The sequence below is a fragment of the Dasypus novemcinctus genome, chromosome 15 (assembly GCF_030445035.2).
Source record: "Dasypus novemcinctus isolate mDasNov1 chromosome 15, mDasNov1.1.hap2, whole genome shotgun sequence".
NCBI lineage: Eukaryota > Metazoa > Chordata > Mammalia > Cingulata > Dasypodidae > Dasypus > Dasypus novemcinctus.
Window position 1 is genome coordinate 24,039,508 of NC_080687.1, and position 19,264 is coordinate 24,058,771.

The following is a 19,264-nucleotide window of genomic DNA, read 5'->3' on the forward strand; positions in this document are numbered from 1 at the left end:
AAATTCTTACTTTATCTTCCAATCTCCCTTAGGATTTATGATAAAAGGATTGCACTTGGCAAAATGAAGTAACTGTGAAAAACATTCAATTCTTAGAAGAGTGAACAGCAATGTCACATTTAATGTAAGGTGGTAAAATAAATTCTTGTTTATTTATTGTTAATAAAAAACCACCAGATTTCTACATTCAGTTGTAAGATACCCCATAATATGCGTTACAAAATGAATTTTTATAAATGTGATATAACACAATGTTTACGTATTTTAGCTTTATATCCTAATAGTGTTGGGTATTCCGTTTAACATGGGCTACTGCTAAAGTATCATGTTAAATGGTGCTTTCTCACCTGTATGGCATTTCAAGTCAAGACCATTCTCTAAATCCAGAGTTGTAAAGATATATCAGCATATAAGGACTACTTTATTGTTTAAATTTAGTTTTCCTAATTTTGAGTGAGTTTGTTATTATAAAGGTAATGTATGTATGGTTATGGGCAAAATTTCAAATGTTACTGAATGATATAAAGCAGAAGTAAAATTTCTCCTTTCCACAGCCTCAGTCTTATCCTTAAGAGTTAACTACTATGAACATTTTTTGTCTCTCTCTTTTTTTGTTATTAAGTATAGGTACACATCATTCTTTTAAAAGACTACATGATATTCCTTGAGAGGACACTCTATAATAAATGTAACAGGCACAGATTAATAAGCATTTAATTTGTTTCCAATTTTTTTCTCCAGGTTTATATAATGCTCAAGTGAGCATCCTGAAACATATATCTGCATACCTGTTTGATTATAGGATACATTTTTGGAGGTGGAATTGCTAGGACACAGGGTATATGCATTTAAATTGTTGATTGTTACCACGAAACCATCTATTACAATACTGTAAAACGATTGCCCCCCTGAGAAGCTACAGTTAACTCTACCAAATTTGATAGGTTGCATCGAGCTTTTTATGTTTTTGATCTAATAGATTAAAAAATCTCCTGTTTTGACTTAAATTTCTTTAATAAATTATGATATTGAATGTTTTCACATATTTTATTGCCATTTATATTTTTAACTTTGCTAATTTAAAATAATGTAGCTTAAGGTTTTTCTTTGATTTGTGAAAACAATTTGTTTAGTAAAGGAATCAGATCTTTTTTTTTAAGCTTTGTTTAATTTATTTATTCCGCCCCCCCCCCTTGTTTTTTTTGTGCTCGCTGTCTGCTTTCCATGTCCATTCGCTGTGTGCTCTCTGTGTCTGCTTGTCTTCTCATCTTCTTTTTAGGAGGCATTGGGAACCGATCCTAGGACCCCTGATGTGGGAGAGAGGCACTCAATCACTTGAACCACCTCGGCTCCCTGGTTTGTTGTGTCTCTCCTCTTTGTCTCTTTTTGGGCCAGTACACTGCGCAAGCCTGCTTGCCATGCGGGCCAGCTTGCCTTCACTAGGAGGCCCCAGGAACTGAACCCAGGACCTCCCATATGGTAGATGGGAGCTCAATCACTTGAGCCACAACTGCTTCCCAGGGAATTAGCTCTTGATAAATTTTAAATGATACAAATATCTTCTTCTAAAATGGTATTTTTATTTCATTTATTTTTTGACATATACTAGGACTTCTTGGAGATAACATGTTTTTAAAACTCCCTTGATTCTGTTCTCCCACACTTCTGCTATATTGATCATATTTTGTTATTTGCAAAAATAACAATCTGAAAAACAACACTTCATCTCACAATTGTTCTTATATTCTTTATCCTAGGAAAGATCATCTTATAGAGTACAACAGTCCTGGTGTGTGCCTGTGGAGTACTGGTAATGTGGGCTTTACATTTGCTATGGACGTAAGCAGCTTGTTAGACCCTCAAATTAATATTACCACTGACAAGTGAGATTTGACAGCATAATTAGGAATTATGGACAATTGGAGGAGGAATGCAACTCACAGTGAGATCCTTAATTTCAGTTTGACTTTTCTATTTGTAGCCCACATATGATTTAGTATTTTCACTTATTCTTGGTGTAGGTGAATTAATTGTCCCACTGTATCAACCTTAAAAATAATTAGGGTGAGGGAAAAAGTCTTATTCCTGCCATCCCAGGCTCTTTAGTATTCCTGGCCTGGGAATGTTATAAAAGAGCAGTTACCTCCTTAAGTTGTTTTTTTTGTTTTGTTTTGTTTTAACTGAAAGGACAAACGTTTTTATTTGTTTGACATATAAATGTTCAGTTTGGGTGATGAGAATGAGCCAGGTACTAAGTTATTAAGTACTGGACAATAGCTAGCTCTTCCTGGTTGTACCACTTTAGTTCTGAGGAAGGATGAAGAGGCTGTTGCAGTGTATTAATAGCCAGCTTGTCAAATTTGCAGCCTGATACTTCTTGAGCAGGACTGTCCCAATGGAGGCGGAGGGGGCAAGATGACAGTTCAACACAGAGATGACAAACATGGAAAATTCAACCATGTATGAGCAGTTCAGTCTGATGTCCCCATATGTTTTCTAAATTTCCATATTTGGTCAGACCCTGGAGTGAGATCAGGGTGCTAGCCCATCTTTGTTCCACTGCTCCTCTGATTCTGCTTGTAGAACCCAGGGGTCTAGAGGGTATCTGGCTTGGAGGAAAGTTCTCAGCATCTGAGGGTTGGTGGGGGCCACTCTCTTGGCAACCTGCTGAACTAACCAGTACATAGATCTTCTGGTCTTGGGCTCACTGTGTTCATCATGGACAGAGGCACCCTCACAGTGTCAAGCCCATTTACTTGTCCAGTACTCACCCCTGTGACTGGCACTTCTGGTAACTTCAATGTATGTGGGACTACCACAACACCTGGATTAAGGAAGTGGCGGGCAACTCTTTCAGGATTTGGCTCCATTTGACATTGTCCTTCATTCCTACCTCCAGGGGATGCTTCTCAAAAATTTCATGTTGCCTCACCTACCTTGGTCTGGATCTTTGTAATTTTCCCTCTTGTCTCAGCAATATCTCCTCTTCCAAGCAGTTTTCTATTTTGAGGGGATTGGATATACAGCCAGTCCTTGAGGAAGGAGCTGACTCCTGCCCACAGATATCTTCGCCGAGACCTGTCACCCTGGACTCCAAGTTCTTCCACAACCTGAGTGGAAATGAGCTCCAGGTTCTCTCTGGGTCCTTGTGTCGTGTCCTCCACCAGCTTGTAGATGCGACATCTCGTGTGCAGGCATGGCTTCCAGCACACCCGGAGGACCTTGCGTGGACTATGAGATAGGTTGAAGTTGTGCTGCTGGCCTGGGGTGCCCGCCCCGTGTTGTGGCCGGGTGGCTCCCCGGGTGCCCCCCGCCCTCCGCCCAGCAGAGCTCTGACAGGGGCGCCGCCACCATATTCCTGGGAACAGGACGAAGGCTGAGCGTTGCCTCGGTTTTTGATGAGGATGCTTACTAGAGTGCAGCTAACTCGAGGTAGGTCAGTCATACCCTTTGGTCATTTGGTCTTTGTCCTTCCAGATGATTGAAATCCCTCTCTCTGCTGTTTTTTAAGATGAATTTAATGCAGGTATAAGCTTATTTGACAGAAAATCAAAATAAGTATAAGAAGTTTGAATGAAATATTTTTATGGCAAAAGTGATAGATGACAGTCCCTGTACGTGACTGTCGAAGCACGAAGCAGTAACAGCCCTATAAATACCAGGCAAAGAGTAATATTTGGTCACTTTAAAACTTGAAATGTGGAATTTTGTTTTACTTTGCATTTCTTTGATGACTGGCAAGGTGAAACCTTTTTTATATGTTAATGACCTTGTGTGTGTTTTGCCATGAAATTTAAGATGAATGCTTTTTAAACTGTTTTATGAGGACACTTGCTTCTGCACATTGGTAACATATAGTGCATTTTATTGGCACAGAAGAGAATGTTTTTATGTAGATTTGGAAGACATAAGTTCAGGGCCCTATTCTGCTAATTATCATCTGTATGGCTGTGGGACAATCTTCATCTATCTAATGCCATAATAATATATGTCCTACTTTTCTCAGAAAATTTTGCTGAGGAATAAATGTGATCATGAATGTGAAGTATTTCTATTTTTTAAAAATTTTTATTATTTGAAAAAGTTTTTTGTCTTTATTTTTTTAATGTTATAAAGTATTTCTTAACTTGTGAAGCTGCATAGATAATATAGGAAAACCGAGACCACTTTATTCATTTTCTACTAATTAAAATAATGATTATGCCGAATAGGCTGTATTCCTCGCTGTGGTGGGTTGAATTGTGTACCGGTTTGGGCATGATCTTGTCCTTGTTCTGTGCTCTGGTGGGTGGACCCATTTTAAATAGGAGCTCTTGAAAAAGTTATTTCAGTTAAGGTGTGGCCAATTGAGTCCGATTGGTCTTTAATCAGGATTGCTGGCGTTCATCATAAACAGAATGAAATTCAGACAAAGAGAGAAAGCCATAGGAAGAAGCTGGAAGTCAACAGAATCTGCAGAAAGGAGAAGACATCACCAGGGGCATTTCCATGTGTCAGAAAAGCCAAGGAGCAAGGGTCACCGGCAGCTAGCCCCAGAATGCCAGTTTTGGGGAAGAAAGACTCACCCTGCCGGTACCTTGATTTTGAACTTCTCCTTGCCTCGAAAGTGTGAGACAATGAATTCTAACACTTTAAGCCAACTCATAGAATGTTATTTGTTTTAGCATCAAGGAAACTAAGACACAAGCTGTTTTATATCATACAGACTCAAAATCTACACCGTATTCAGGAACCAAGTCACAATGTTGATTCTAAACTCCAGCTTCTCTATAAAAGGGATCTCAGGATTTTATCCCAACTCAGAATACTAGTTTCTTCTTGATGAAACTCAAGACCACCCCTGTACCAGTGAGGAATCTACTTAAAAGGACTTTTCTTACAATTTTTCTGTAATTACTGTTGGATTGCTGAAAACTGAATTTTGTTTCCTATTATTTGCTAATATGATGGTTCTAGGTTTTTATTTATTTTATTTTGTATATTTTATTTAGATACTACCCCTCTTTGTAACTTCTATAATCTTTGTAAGATTATGGGCAAGTATCAGTAACTCTTGAAGTATCATGCACACCTAAGAGTTTTTTGTTTTTTTTAAAAGATTTATTTTTGTTTGTTTTTCTCCCCTTCCCCCCACCCCCTGTTGTCTGCTCTCTATGTTCATTTGCTGTGTGTTCTTCTGTGTCTGCTTGCATTCTTGTCAGGTGGCATTGAGAATCTTTGTCTCCTTTTTTTGCGTCATCTTGCTGTGTCAGCTCTCCGTGTGTGTGGTGCTACTCCTGGTGGGCTGTGCTTTTTTTGCATGGGGCAGCTCTCCTTGTGGGGTACACTCCTTGCAAGTGGGGCTCCCCTCTGCAGGGGGTACCCCTATGTGGCATGGTACTCCTTGCGTGTGGCAGCACTGTGTGTGGGCCAGCTCACCACATGGGCCAGGAGGCCCTGGGTACTGAATCCTGGACCTCCTATATAGTAGGTGGATGCTCTATCAGTTGAGCCACATCTGCTTCCCCCTAAGAGTTTTGAAATGTATTTCAGTGTTGACGTTAAAAGATATCTGCTATTTCTGGCTCACATCTTCTTATCAACTAGTAGATTGCCTTACTCATAAGAAGTACTCTAACTCTATAATTACTTGTTGTTGTATAAGATCAGAGGACAAAGAACTGCTAGTATCATAACTACTCCAGAGACTAAATTAAAGCTGTCATTGGAAGAGAAAAATGGCCTAGATATATAAAAGGGGCAAGTACAATAGTTCACAAGTGTAACAAATTATTCTATATCAAATTCCATGATCCAGGATCTAGATTTCTAGTTCAGAGTTACAAAAAAAAAAAGAGGCACAAACATCACCATTAACCACTTTATTTTGTCATTGCCAAATAAATAATAATTTACTCTCTTGCTCAGTCCCCTGCTACAAGCCACTGACTGAGAGAGTCATTGATTTATCCTTTCTCTATCCTTGTGCAGAGATGAACAGCAGTACTGAAGGAGCAGGCCTACTTAAATAAACCACTGCGGTAAGAAAGTGGGTTCCTCACTAAGACGGGACTTTGATCTAAACACTTCCCTTTGAAAACATATGATCTGTCTTCCTGTTATATATAGGGCACTGTGCTGGACAGTGCAGAGGACACAACTTGAATAAGACACAGCCAAGCTCTCAGGCAGTTTCCATTTGGAAGGAACATGAACAAAGTGGGTTTTTCTTTGTTTTTTTTTTTTTTTTTTGCCAAGATTAATGAGTCATCTGTGGGGTTGAATGGGAGGCAAAGGAAGATGTGGTGGCAACAGGGACATCAGTTAAGCCATGACAGAGACATGAAATAGAATGGTGACAATAGGAATGGAATGGAAGGAATTAATTCTATTGAGGGGGTTTCTGTGGACTCACAGTTTTCCCTGGATACCTTGCCTATGCATGATATAAATAAAATGAAAGTTAAGGTAATGGAAAAATGGCAAGCAAAAAGCAAATCACAAGGCCAAATCTTGTTCGGTTTAATGATCAGAATCACCTCTGGGCTTCCTGACAAACAATAAGTTATCAAACTTTTATTTTCAGAAAGAAAGAAATGCCAGTCAAAATCAATTTATTTGAGACATGACAGAGTAACTGGTATTGCATTGTAAGGCCTAAAATTTCTTGGCATATTGAGCCTCACAGGGTTGCAAGGCTTAACCAGGAACTTCCCTGCTTGCCAGATATCTGTTCAGCAGATATACCCCCAACCAGTGGGAAAGGCTCCTCACCTGGCTAGATCCCCTGTAAGTTCCAGCAGCTGCACCCCTTTGGTCTTCAACCTAATAAGCTCCCTGTCACCCCACAGATGATTCAAAGAAGCCACTCACATCCATCCATAGAAATCAGGGGTCACCACAGCCTCTTGTTACTACAAAGCCTACTCCCCATAGCCTCCGCTGGCTTACTTTGCTCCTGAGGGCAGCCCCATGTGGCCATGACCCTGCATGGTATGTAGTGTCCTCCTCCCCTAGGCTGTGAGTCTATGTGGCTAATAAACTCCTGTCAATCTCATCTGTCCAGTGTCAGGTGTCATGTGTTCAGCCATCTCATACTATTTAAAGCAGGGGATAATTCCTTCACCAATGAGGTGAACAGGAGGCAATCAGAACAACTGTCCCTATTGCCATAAACAGCTAACAACCTGAACGAAAAAATGTAAAACAATTATTCTCAGACACTGGACAACTGGCAGCAAAGGACTGATTCCTGAGAGAAGGACAGATGAGGCAAGCCTCCTGCTCTCTCTGCCTAGAAGCATGTCTTAGGGAAGTGGAGCCCACATAGAGATAACACCTGTACTGAGTGGAGGAGACAGTGGTTAGAGGTTGGGTTTTCTGAGGCACAGGATGTTTGAGATATGAAGAAATCTTCATAGAAATTCCCTAAAGACTTTGAACTCCACAAGGCATAATAGAGAATAGCTGAAGGGATGCTTGGATTGGAATGGAGTTTCCAGGAGAGCACAGGACTGGAAAAAGTAGAAATTCTGACTGCTAGAGTGGAGGGACATCACTAAACACCCAGGATTTCAACTGAGACCACAGAAAAGGCAGGCACGATGAACAGGTTTACCTTAGACCTAGAGTAAGGATCATTCTAGTTCCACTCTAACAAAACTTACAAACTTTGAAGTGGTCAGTCAGCCCCAGGAGTAAATTAACCACCTGCCAGTTAATCCAGATTTTCAACATTATCACATCTACAATGTTTAGCATGCCAGACTTGCAAATAACCGGGAAAATGTAACTTACAATCAATAGAAATAAAACTAGACATGACTGTTGGAATTAGTAGACAAGATGTTGGAATTAGTAGACAAGATGTTGAATTAGTAGACAAGAACTTTAAATCCAGATTTTCAACATTATAGTACCTATTTGCATACTAGGCTTGCAAGTGATCGGGAAAATGTAACTTATAAACAATAGAAACAAAAGTAGACATGACCAAAATGTTGGAATTAGTAGACAAGAACTTTAAAGCAACTGTTTTAAATATGTTCAAGGATTCAAAGATTAAAAGGAAAATATGGGGAAAATGAGTGAACAACTGGGGATTTTAACAGAAACAAAAACTATTAAAAAGAACAAAAGTCTAGAATTGAGAAATATAATACATTAAATGAAAAATTCACTCAATTTACTTAGCAGAGTAGACACTGAAATTGAAGAAAGGGCAATAGAAATCATCCAAATGAAGAACCAGGAGAAAAGGTTGAAAACTATAAACAGAGCCTTGGTGCTCTGTGGGACAGTATCTAAAAGTCTATCAAGCAAGCAGTTAGAGATCAAAACAGAGAGGGGAGAAACAAAAGGACAGAAACTATCTTTAAAGAAATAATGTAAAAAAATGTCCTAAAGTTAATGAAAAATGTAATCCCATAAATCTAAGAAACACAACAAACTTCAAACAACAAATCTAAAGAAAATCATACCTGCATAGCCAAAATGCTAAAAACCAAAGTTAGAGAAAAATTTAAATGCAGCCAGAGGGAAAAGTCACATTAAGTATAGAGGAACAACAGTATGAACAGCACTGATTTCTCATTAAAAATAATACATGCCAGATGAAAATGAAACTACAATGTTAAATATTTTCTTTTAAAAAGACCAAAAAATTGTCAAACTGATTTCCAGCAAAAATATTCTTCAAAAGTGAAAATGAGATAAATACATTTTCAAGTGAACCAAAGCTGACAGAATTTGTCACCACTGAGATTGTACTAAAAGAAATATTGAAGGAAACTCTTCAGACTAAATGAAAATAATACTGGAAGGAAACTCATTTATATATATATATGGTTTTGTATATATATATATATGGTTTTGTATATATATATACCTACACACACATACACCCAAAGGTATGAAAAGTGATGTATGTAGAAAATAAGTGGATAAATAGGATTTTTCTTTCTTATTTTCTTCTTTTAAATAAGAGCAATAATAATATATTGTGGAATATATAACATGGGAAGATCAAATGTATGGAAGTAAACTATTGTACCATACCTTCGTTGTATGTGAAATGATGTAATTAGTTAATGATTGACTGTTCTAAGTTAAGGGTACATGTGGTAATCCCTAGAACAATCATAAACAAAAACAAAACCAGAAAAAGTGGCATAGTTAAAAAGCCAAGAAAGGAGATAAATGAGATATTACAAGTACTCAACAAAAGGCAGGAAAAGAAGAACAGGAACAAAGCATAGATGGAAAAATATGTCAAAAAAAACCACTGTTAGGCTATTGAATAGTCAGGCCACGTACTAGGAGAAAAATTTCATAATATATGTATTTGACAGAGGATTTGTATCCAGAATATGTAAAGATTTTCTCCAACTCAGTGGTAAAAAGGCGAACAAAAAAGCCCAATAGAAATTAATGAAAGGATTGAGCAATTTATAAAAGCAGATATATGAATGACCAATAAGCATGAGAGGAAGTGCCTAACATCATTAGTTATTAGAGAAATACAAATTTAAAAGACCATGAGATAACCACTACAAAACCACTAATATGGCTATTGAGCGAAGAAACAAAACAACTGAAAGCAGCACATGTTAGTGAGGACATGGATCAGGGTTCTCTTGGCAACACTGTAATCTCCTTGAGGGTACAGGACATGTCTCATGTCTGGGCAAGCCCAGCGTGTCATAAAGAAGATGTTCAATAACTGCTTGTTGAGTAAGTGAATGAAGTTGAAGATCTATAGGAGGTGCATTGTTGTCTCCTCCCCTCTGATAATTAAATGACTCAATGAGAGTCATTTAGGAGTTACTCTGTGTGTGTGTGTGATTTTTACCATTTATTTCACACTTATTTGTTATATATATATGAGTTACTCTTACTATCACTTTAATGTAGGTTGCTGTAACAAAGATTTGTGAGGAGGGAATTGATGGCTCGGGTGGCAAGAGCACTTTTAGTAGTGCATGCATGGTTTGTCAGGAGGTGAATAGGAGTGACGCCAAAGGGAAATTGAGGGTCATTGACTGGGGTTAGCAGGAAGCTCGATCACAGATATTGAGATGGAGAGAAGAGACTACCAACACAATTCAAATCAAGAGCTAGGGACCAGAATTCACCCGGAGGTTTTGGAAATGATTTCATATTGGCAAATGTCTTTTTCCAGCAGATCTTTATTGTAGAACCAATCTTCTATCTCCTGAAAACTTGGAAACTTTTGCCTGCATAATTGTTTCTAAAACTTGGTATTTATAGACTGTGTGTCTGTGTTTAATCTCTTATAGTCCTCAAGTGTAAAGTGTTCCAATATTTTTCTTTAATTGAACTTCTTTGCAAGATTAGTGGTGTTTGCTACAGTCTTCAGAAATGATCTCTAATATATGTGCTCGCAGTGGATACAGTGGTTTATATATTTATTATCCTGTTTACGTACCTTCTTTCATTTTTGAAGTAGGGTGTGAGAGAAGAATTGTTAGACAAATTTTTTTTGGAAATACGCTTTCAAAGGATGTCTCATTTTGTTCATTTGACATCTTTAAAATTACTATGATGTTAGCTAAATTGTTTGATATTTTTTACTGTGTCGGGAAAGGATTAGGGATGGGTCTTGGTTAGGAGAAGAAGTAAACTACTTTTCATTTTGTTATTTTGTATAGGCCATCATGTAAGATAATGTTCAAAAATATTGTAGGGATACACACATATTTTTAGAGAAATACTTTTTTTGTCAGATGGTTTTTTTGTGTAATAATGTGCTATTTATTTGTATGAAAGGTGAGTATGGTACAAAAGGAAGTGCTGAAATGGAGCTGGCTTACTAAATGAGCTATTCTATTCAAAGTGTGAATTTCTGAAGGCCGAGATTATAATCACATATATAAGGAAAGAATCATTATCCTTCTTCTTATGCCTCTTCTTATTTACAAACACTTTCCCTTTGGTATTGTGTATTCATGTGTGTATGTGTGTGTGTGCAAATATGTATAGTGCTATCAGAGGAGGTTGACCAGGTAATGCATAGACTCTATACCAATCATTTAAAATATAAAGATGTTTGTATATCATTACTCAAAATAGAAACTAGCCTTTGAATATTGATGACTTCTGAAAGGTAAAGTCCAATCAGCCTTATAAGAGGGCAGTTGCCTACTAGAGAAGTAGAGCTGCCCATTTCTCAAACCAACTGTATACCTTGCCCTCCATACCCAGGGCAGATGCCTGAACTTTCACTCTAAGATTCGGTTTTTCATTTGTAAGGCTGTTCCAGATAAGCAGTAGTTGATTAATAAATGTTCCTTGAATTGGGTAAAATCTGAAATTTTAAATTTACTTTTCAAATGTCTGAGTGTGAGGGGTATTTTCAGAACTTATCTTTGAAAAAACAACCATGAGTTTTGACTGAGAAATCAAAGCTATTCCCTTTGTGAATGGAATTCAGTGGAGCTCCCAGGCAGCACTGATTCAGGTTGGTGGTGCACATGTGAGAAGAATAGCAGTGAATGAAGGTCTGTTGAAAGAGAATGTGGGAAGACCTCAGAAAATGCTCAAGAGTTTATAGTACTGTCCCCCTGTGTTATCAACCATGTGGGCCTCTACTCTTTTTCTAAGACGTGTGCATTAAATTCTCAGCACCTGTTTTTCAGAAATATGGTTAAAATCCCTTTTCCTCCTCTTATCCTTCTGCTGCAACTTCAGCAGCTCTTCAGAAAGCAAGGGAGTGGTATCTGAAGGTTAGGTCAGGTGAAGGGGAGACAGGTCTTCTGGGTTTCTGTCTTAATCCACATAGTTGTCAGAGAAGCAAATTTGTTTAAATAATTTCTTATGCTTAAGTTTATTTACACATTAAAAGCAGCCATAAATGAAATGCAATCTGCCATTGTTATAGAAGGATACTGAAGAATCTTTTAAGGATTCCTCAAGAGGGGTATGCAGAACCGTACATTGAATGACACTAAATAAATGCATCCTATAGTAAGGAAAAGAAACAGATAGACTCTAAAACAGATAATATAGAGTCCAGTCAAAAGACTGGCAGCAAGATACCTTTGTGTGTCCATAGGTCAGCTCTTTCAGGATGTAAGTGGGCTCTTTTCTGTTTGTGCTTACTTTTTTATAGTAGTGGTTTTCATACAGTATACCAGAATAGTAATGTGGCTTAAGATGTGTTAATACAGCTCCCTAATCCTGAAACTAACAATCATAAATTCACCTCTTCATCAAGAAAATCAAAGTCATTAAGTTTTAGCACAATCATATTTTCAGGCTAAAGTAAAGGTTGAGGGATGCAATCTGGCATCAAATCAGAATACTAAAGAGAATCCTTGGAAGAATGGGTCCGATTTTAGACCTCTTTGTCTTTACTCTCTCCTTTGAGGCCTAGAAACTCTTGGAGAAACCAAGTGTGATATTTAGTATGAGTGACAAATATATCACCTCTTTAATTACTGCATATCGCAGGCTGCGAAATGAGAATGGTAATGATTATTATTCAGCTCAAGAGACTGGAGAAGTAGTCACCGGGGCATAATTAAGCAAAGGGTTGCTATCTAAATACATAACTTAGTGTAGGTCTCAAATGTTGCATACTTTCAACATCTCATTAATTTGCAAAGTCGTGTGTTTTTAGGAGCTACTTTGTTTGAATGCCCCCCCCATGGTCTAGCTGAGAATTAAAAATATATATGTGTGTATATATATATATACACACACATATATATATATACACACATGTATATATATATATATATTCTAGTACCATATAATTTCCCCCTTTTATCAAAAATTTCCCCCTTTTAACCACATTCAAATATATAATTCAGTGATATCAATTGCATTCCCAACGCTGTGCTACCATCACCACCAAGCATTAGCCAACATTTTTCCATCACCCCAAACAGAAACTCTCTACCAATTAAGCATTAACTATTCCTACTCCACTCCAGGCCCTGGTAATCTGTATTCTAGTTTATGACTCTATGAATTTGCTTATTCTACTATTTCATATAAGTGAGATGATATAATATTTGTCCTTTTGTGTCTGCCTTTTTTTCACTCAACAAAATGTCTTCACAGTTTTTCCATGTTGTCACACGTATCAGAACTGCACTCCTTTTTATGGATGAATATGTTCCATTGTATGTATATAGCACATTTTGTTTATCTATCTGTGGATGAACATTTGGATTGCTTTCATCTTTTGGCAATTGCGAATAATGCTGCTCTGAACACTGATGGGCAAATTTCTGCCTCCGTGCTTTCAGATTTTTTTTTGTGGTATGAACCTAGAAGTGAGATTGCAGGGTCATATGGTAATTCTATACTTTATGAGGGGCTGCCAAATTGTCTTCTACTGTGGCTGTTCCATTTTACATTCCCACCAACAATAAATGAGTGTTCCCATTTTTCCACATCCTCTCCAACACTTGTTTTTTTTCCCCATTAAAAAAAATAGTAGCTATTCTACTGGGTGCGAAATGAGATCTCATTGTGGGTTTTTCTTTTCTTTTTTTATAAATTGTTTTATTTCTTTGTAAAATAACCTTAGAAGAGTAGTTTGAACAGTACTTATGTTCAAGGTGTCTTTTCTATGACTTGGCAAATTTTCGTATTGCTTTCTAACTTTTGGGTTAGCTTCCAACATTTTAGCTTTTGCACTTTCATTGTCATAAAAGTTCTTTTAATGTGATGTTTTTGCTGGCATCTTCTGAGACATCTTCATCTTTTTCATCCCCTTTATGTCTGTAAATTCACTTTCACCAAGTTCCCCTGGCTTCATATTAGGATCTCTTGAATGTCAGAGTGTCAACCTTACCACAGTCAGACGTTTCCTCTATAATTCCATTCATGTTTGATTCAAGTTTCACGTCTACTGTTATCACTCTTTGTTTCTCTGCTGCACTTTCACTTTTGTTGCCCAATTCTCTCTTTTGATTATCCATGTTTATAAGATGTCACGTGAGTTTATCACTGAGAGACAAGAAGGCAGCATAATTACATACTTTGCTGTATGTGTGTGATCAGTGTAGGGACCAATCACCAACAGGACATGAAAAAAGTGATGTGAAAAACATGCTCTTAAACTTAATCCATTCATGTACTATACGAACCCCTTGTAAATAAGACTTTTTGATGAAGTTACTTCTGTTCAGGTGTACTAGAGCCCTGCCCCCTTTCTTTTTAAGTTAGGCCAGTAAAAAGAATTTATTGGGAAATGGGAGAAAAGACCAGAGCTTGCTGAGAAATGGGAGAGAAGGATGAAATGTGCTGAGATTTGGTGCAGGCTCCTCTAGGCAGAGAGAGCAGGCTTTGGCTTGTGCGGCCACCTTTTATGCTATTAATTATTTCTTCCCTTGCTAATGTTAAGGGGAGGGGACCCAGCTGTTATTGGCTACCCCACTAATGGTGGGGACCAATGGTGAGGCCTCTTTGGAATATCTGAGGCCTCCCCTAGGCCCTGGAAGAGTCCCATCTGGGACCTCAAGGTGAAGGTACTAGTGTCCCTTTTAAGCAGAATGAAGTTCAGACACACAGAAAGAAAGCCACAGGGAGCATCCAGAAGTTAGAAGTCAATGGAACTGAAAAACCAGGAGAGGCTGGCATGTGCACTGTCATGTGACAGAAAAATCAAGGACCAAGGATGGTTGACAAGGGTGGCAAGCCCCAGAACAAAGAAAAAATCTGTCAATACTTATTTCACTTATTTTTGGGCTCTGCTGTTAATTGCATCTCTCTCTCTCTCTAAAACTGTTATGTCCTTACCCAATGCTGGACAATGGAAGATGAGTCCTAAAATTTTGCTTCCATTCTATTTGTGGCCTGTGGCAAATCCTGAGAGCTAAGAGATGGAGGAGATTCCTTAGTTTTAATCTATTTTGTTTTCTACTGTTTATCACACACCTACTTTCTTGAGGGTATCATCATTTTAAATTCATAGGAAGTATTTACAGTAGCCCATTTCCCTTTCTGTAGCTAACATTACTTGTAGAGCCTTAAGAATGTCAAGTTTATTGTATACTTGTCTTTTTTTTTTTACCTGCAAATGGACTGACTGTTTCAACACATTCTGAGTTAAGTCAGACCAGTGCAAAAGGAGCCTGGGTCTTGTCCACATTGAAGATAGGTACAGTAGGGTCCTTAAGGTGATACCAATTCCATAGTGCAATGTTTGGAAGGTTTACAACAGCTGCCATCCTCTCCTGACAGGGCTGAGAAATGAGAAATGGCCCTGTTTAACCTCTAAGTGATAGACTGTCCACACTAAGAGGAACCTTTCGTAGTTTTGCTGAAGGCTGTTAGGGAGAAATTCAACCTCCTAGCCAATGGCCTTGACGTGATCTACTACCAAGACCTCTGGAGTCGCTGAGCCTGAAGAAGAGGGATCAAGTCCTGCGTCTCCTGTTCATGTGGAGAGGCTTATGTATAGGACAAGAGCGCAGGGGTTAGTGAGGGTTGGCGAGCTTCCCAAAGCTGCAGAGTCAGCCAGATGCCATAATAAATCTACCTTTGGCTTAACTCTCCAAGCTCTGTTGCTGTTGAGTGCTCTCTTTATTCACAAGGATAGAAGTTAAGGACACAACCAGTCCCCTAAGGGGTACATTAAGTAAGGGACTCACAGGAAACAGATGATTCCCATTAAGGAACTTTATTTATTTGTTTGGTAGGGGGAGGCTGAGATGTTCTTTTCTAGTTTGAGTTGGGCAAGCAAATGAAACCTCCCTCAGGCAAGGAGATATCCTTTAAAATCACAACCCTCTTCTCTAGATTTGAGAGTGCCTGGAAGATATTAACTCCTCAGTCTTTGGATTGATCCACTTAAGATGGGAAAAGAGCATCACTCTTGATATTTTGAAGAAATCAAAGCAGTGGTTAAAAGATAGGGGTGAAGGAATCTGACTGCTTATATTCAATTCTTGTCTTGACAGATTAGTAGCTGGGAAACCTTAACCCCTCTAGCCTTCATTTTCCTGGTATGTAAAATCAGGATAATAAAAATACCAAATTCGTTGATCAGTTTTGAAGGTTCAACATGACATTTCAGTTAAAATTGCTCAACACTGGGCTTGAAACATAGGGAGTACTTCATAAATGATAGATTCAATGATGGTGATGATGATGGGTATGACTATGAGAATGATAAGACAAGGATTGGGGCACCTCTATATCCTTCCTACCTCTATCTTTAATTTTTTTGCAATATTGGGCAAGGTGCATTACTTCACTGGTTCTTGGTTTCTTCATCTGTTTTTTTTTAAATGCAGGATTGAGTTAGTGGATCATAACAGTCCTAGAAAGCATGGACTTTTCATGGTTCTATAAAGAAAAATATTGAGGACTGAGAGAATTCTGATTCTCTGCACTGCTCCATCTTCCTTCCCACTGAGAAGAGAAAAGTGGACACCAAAAGCCCAGAGCTGGCCTGGAAGTGACAGCTAGGCTGTGGTGTTCTCTTGTTGAATATGAGGTCACACATCACCAGCATCAGTCAAGGCCCCTCAGTGTCTGTCATGGATCAAGGCAAAAACAAGATCACTCCAAAATCACACCTGCACAGAGACAAAACATGAATATTGTTTAAGTCAGAGAACTGGCTAAGCAGCTCTTTATCCTGACTAACATGAGTGCCTGCTGCTGCTTTATAAATTATAACTTTAGCCTCACTGTAGTCTTTTCTCCCTCTGGATAAGAATTATTCAGATATTCAATCATAGAATTATTCTTACTTCCTAACAGCATCCAATCCAGAATGAGTCCTGCTTCCTTGAACTCTTCTCTTAATTAACTACCACAATCCTAAATCCTATCATTCATCCTTTCTAATACCCTTACTGAGATGCCTCATGATTTCCCATGGTGTGTCTTCTCCCTTGTGGCAATGAGCGAATAAACCCAGCTTTTGTCAACCAAAGGTGTGTCCCTACTGGTCGTTAACTGGAGGACATTGACATTATCCACAAAATGGACAATTTATTTCTATTATAAAAGGTGTTTTTATTTGTCAATCCTAGAGACGGCATGGTACAAGGAAAAATAACAGGATCACTGAAATTTAACAGACCAACCTGGGTTCAAATTCTAGTTCTACCATTTACCCCATTTGAGCTTCTATTTCCTTATCTGTTATTGGAATGCTGAATATATAGCATTGTAAACTGCCTGTCATGTAGTTGACATTTAACAAATGGAAACTCTTACTTAATGGGATCAGTGATAACCACCATCACATAAAAAATCAAAAACAAAAACAAGAAATGAATGTTCTTCTGTTATGATCAACATTTAGATATTTATGTAATTATTTTTAACAAGTGCAGAATATAGGGTTATACATGCATATATGTTACATATATGAAAAGCTATAAATTATGAGGTTAGAATTTCCAAAAAATGTCTGAATTTTTATGAAACTGTACAACTGAAAATGATCTTGGATATCATTAGCTTTCCTTCTTTCCCTTCCAACTTAGAAATGCAGCAGCAAGTCCAGGGAAGTTAAGTGGTTTACTTAGCTGTTATTTATTCTATTTGGAGTGTTTTATAGTTCATTTGCTCAACAGGAGGTGGGGCAGCTCATTTTTTACTCCATTTGAAAATTTACGTGGCATTCAACTTATCTAGTGATTAAGGAAGGAACATATTGATGGGATTCATCAAGGAGGTGTTATTTCCCTAATTTAAAATCTAAGGTTACATTCTTTTTCCTAAATAACCTCGGCTTATCCTGTGTCATCTAGGATTCCAGAGGTGAATAAGGAGCAAAGGCACTGTTGAGGCAAGATGGTCATGGAAGAATTAATACCCAAGAAAATATGTATGTACTGAAGGATAGATTCAGAGCTGTTTTAATTGAAAGAGAAATGCTATGTTCATTTTAACCAGTTTACCTATTTGAGAGTTTCTCTTTCTTTGCAAATTAGGTACTGCCTGCCAACTGGTGAAACTCATATAAGGTGAATATATTTTAGAAAAGCTAGTTAATTCCCTCATGCTCCATTTGTCCCCTCAGAAAACTCTCTCTTCAATAGTGTTTTAGAGGTGTTTTATTTTTCATTTTTAAATTTTTTTATTTTTTATTTTTTTATTATTTATTTATTTATCTCTCCTTCCCACCCCACCCCCCATTGTATGCTCTCTGTGTCCATTCGCTGTGTGTTCTTCTGTGTCTGCTTGCATTCTTGTCAGCGGCACTGGGAATCTGTCTCTTTTTGTTGCGTCATCTTGTTGTGTCAGTTCTCCATGTGCGTGGTGCCATTCCTGGGCAGGCTGCACTTTTTTCATTCTGGGGGGCTCTCCTTATGGGGTGCACTTCTTCTGCATGGGGCTCCCCTACGCGGGGGACACCCCTGTGTAGCACAGCACTCCTTGCGCACATCAGCAATGCTCGTGGGCCAGCTCACCACACGGGTCAGGAGGTCCTGGGTTTGAACCTTGGACCTCCCATGTGGTAGGCAGACCCCCTAACTGTTAGGCCAAATCCGCTTCCCTAGAGACATGTTTTAGATTACAGAAAAATTACATAGAGAGTTCTCATATAACACCTCCTCTCCCATCCCCATAGTTTCCCCTATTATTAACATCTTACATTATTTTGTTACATTTGTTACAATTGATGAACCAATATTGAAGCATTGCTACTAACCAAATTCTATAATTTACATTATGGTTTACACTTTGTGCTGTACAGTTTTACAGGCTTTGACAAATGTGTAATATTATGTGTTCATCATTGCAATATCATACAGAACGATTTCACTGCCCTAAAAGTGCCCTGTGTTCCAACTATTCGTCCTTCCCCTTTCCCTCTGAACCCCTGGTGACTACTATCTTTATATCAATGTTACAAGTTATTCCATTATATAAGATAATAACCACAATGACAATAAATCTGCTTTGGTCCCTAATTACACTTCCTTCTCAATCTTGAGGGATTTGGGATGATGTTTGCTCTGACTACTTCAGGCTGAGAGGGGACTTAGGTAATATGGTGCAGAGGGGAGTAATTGTTTTGCTTGCAGTTGAAGATACTCCTTGTTTGGGGAGACTGGTCTATCTTCATTTCCTTAGTTTTCTAGGGGAGACCTAAAGAACTATAGAGTAGGAGTTGGCCACAATTATGCTGGATTTCAGGGTTCAACCAGTATATGAAAAATCTGAAAATGAAGTATCTGAGAAATATATTTAACAGGTACATTGAAATTTGTAGGTAAAAAAAAAGGATTAGAAGAATCATGATTAAGGGAATTATAAATGAGTATAAGTAGTTCATATGGAGAAA

General features: G+C 38.1%; 1 pseudogene; it reads right to left on the reverse strand.

The window, feature by feature from the left end:
- Nucleotides 1-2,532: 2,532 nt before the first annotated feature.
- LOC101424273 (large ribosomal subunit protein bL9m pseudogene) lies at nucleotides 2,533-13,931 on the reverse strand (annotated as a pseudogene).
- Between the last annotated feature and the right edge of the window lie 5,333 nt (nucleotides 13,932-19,264).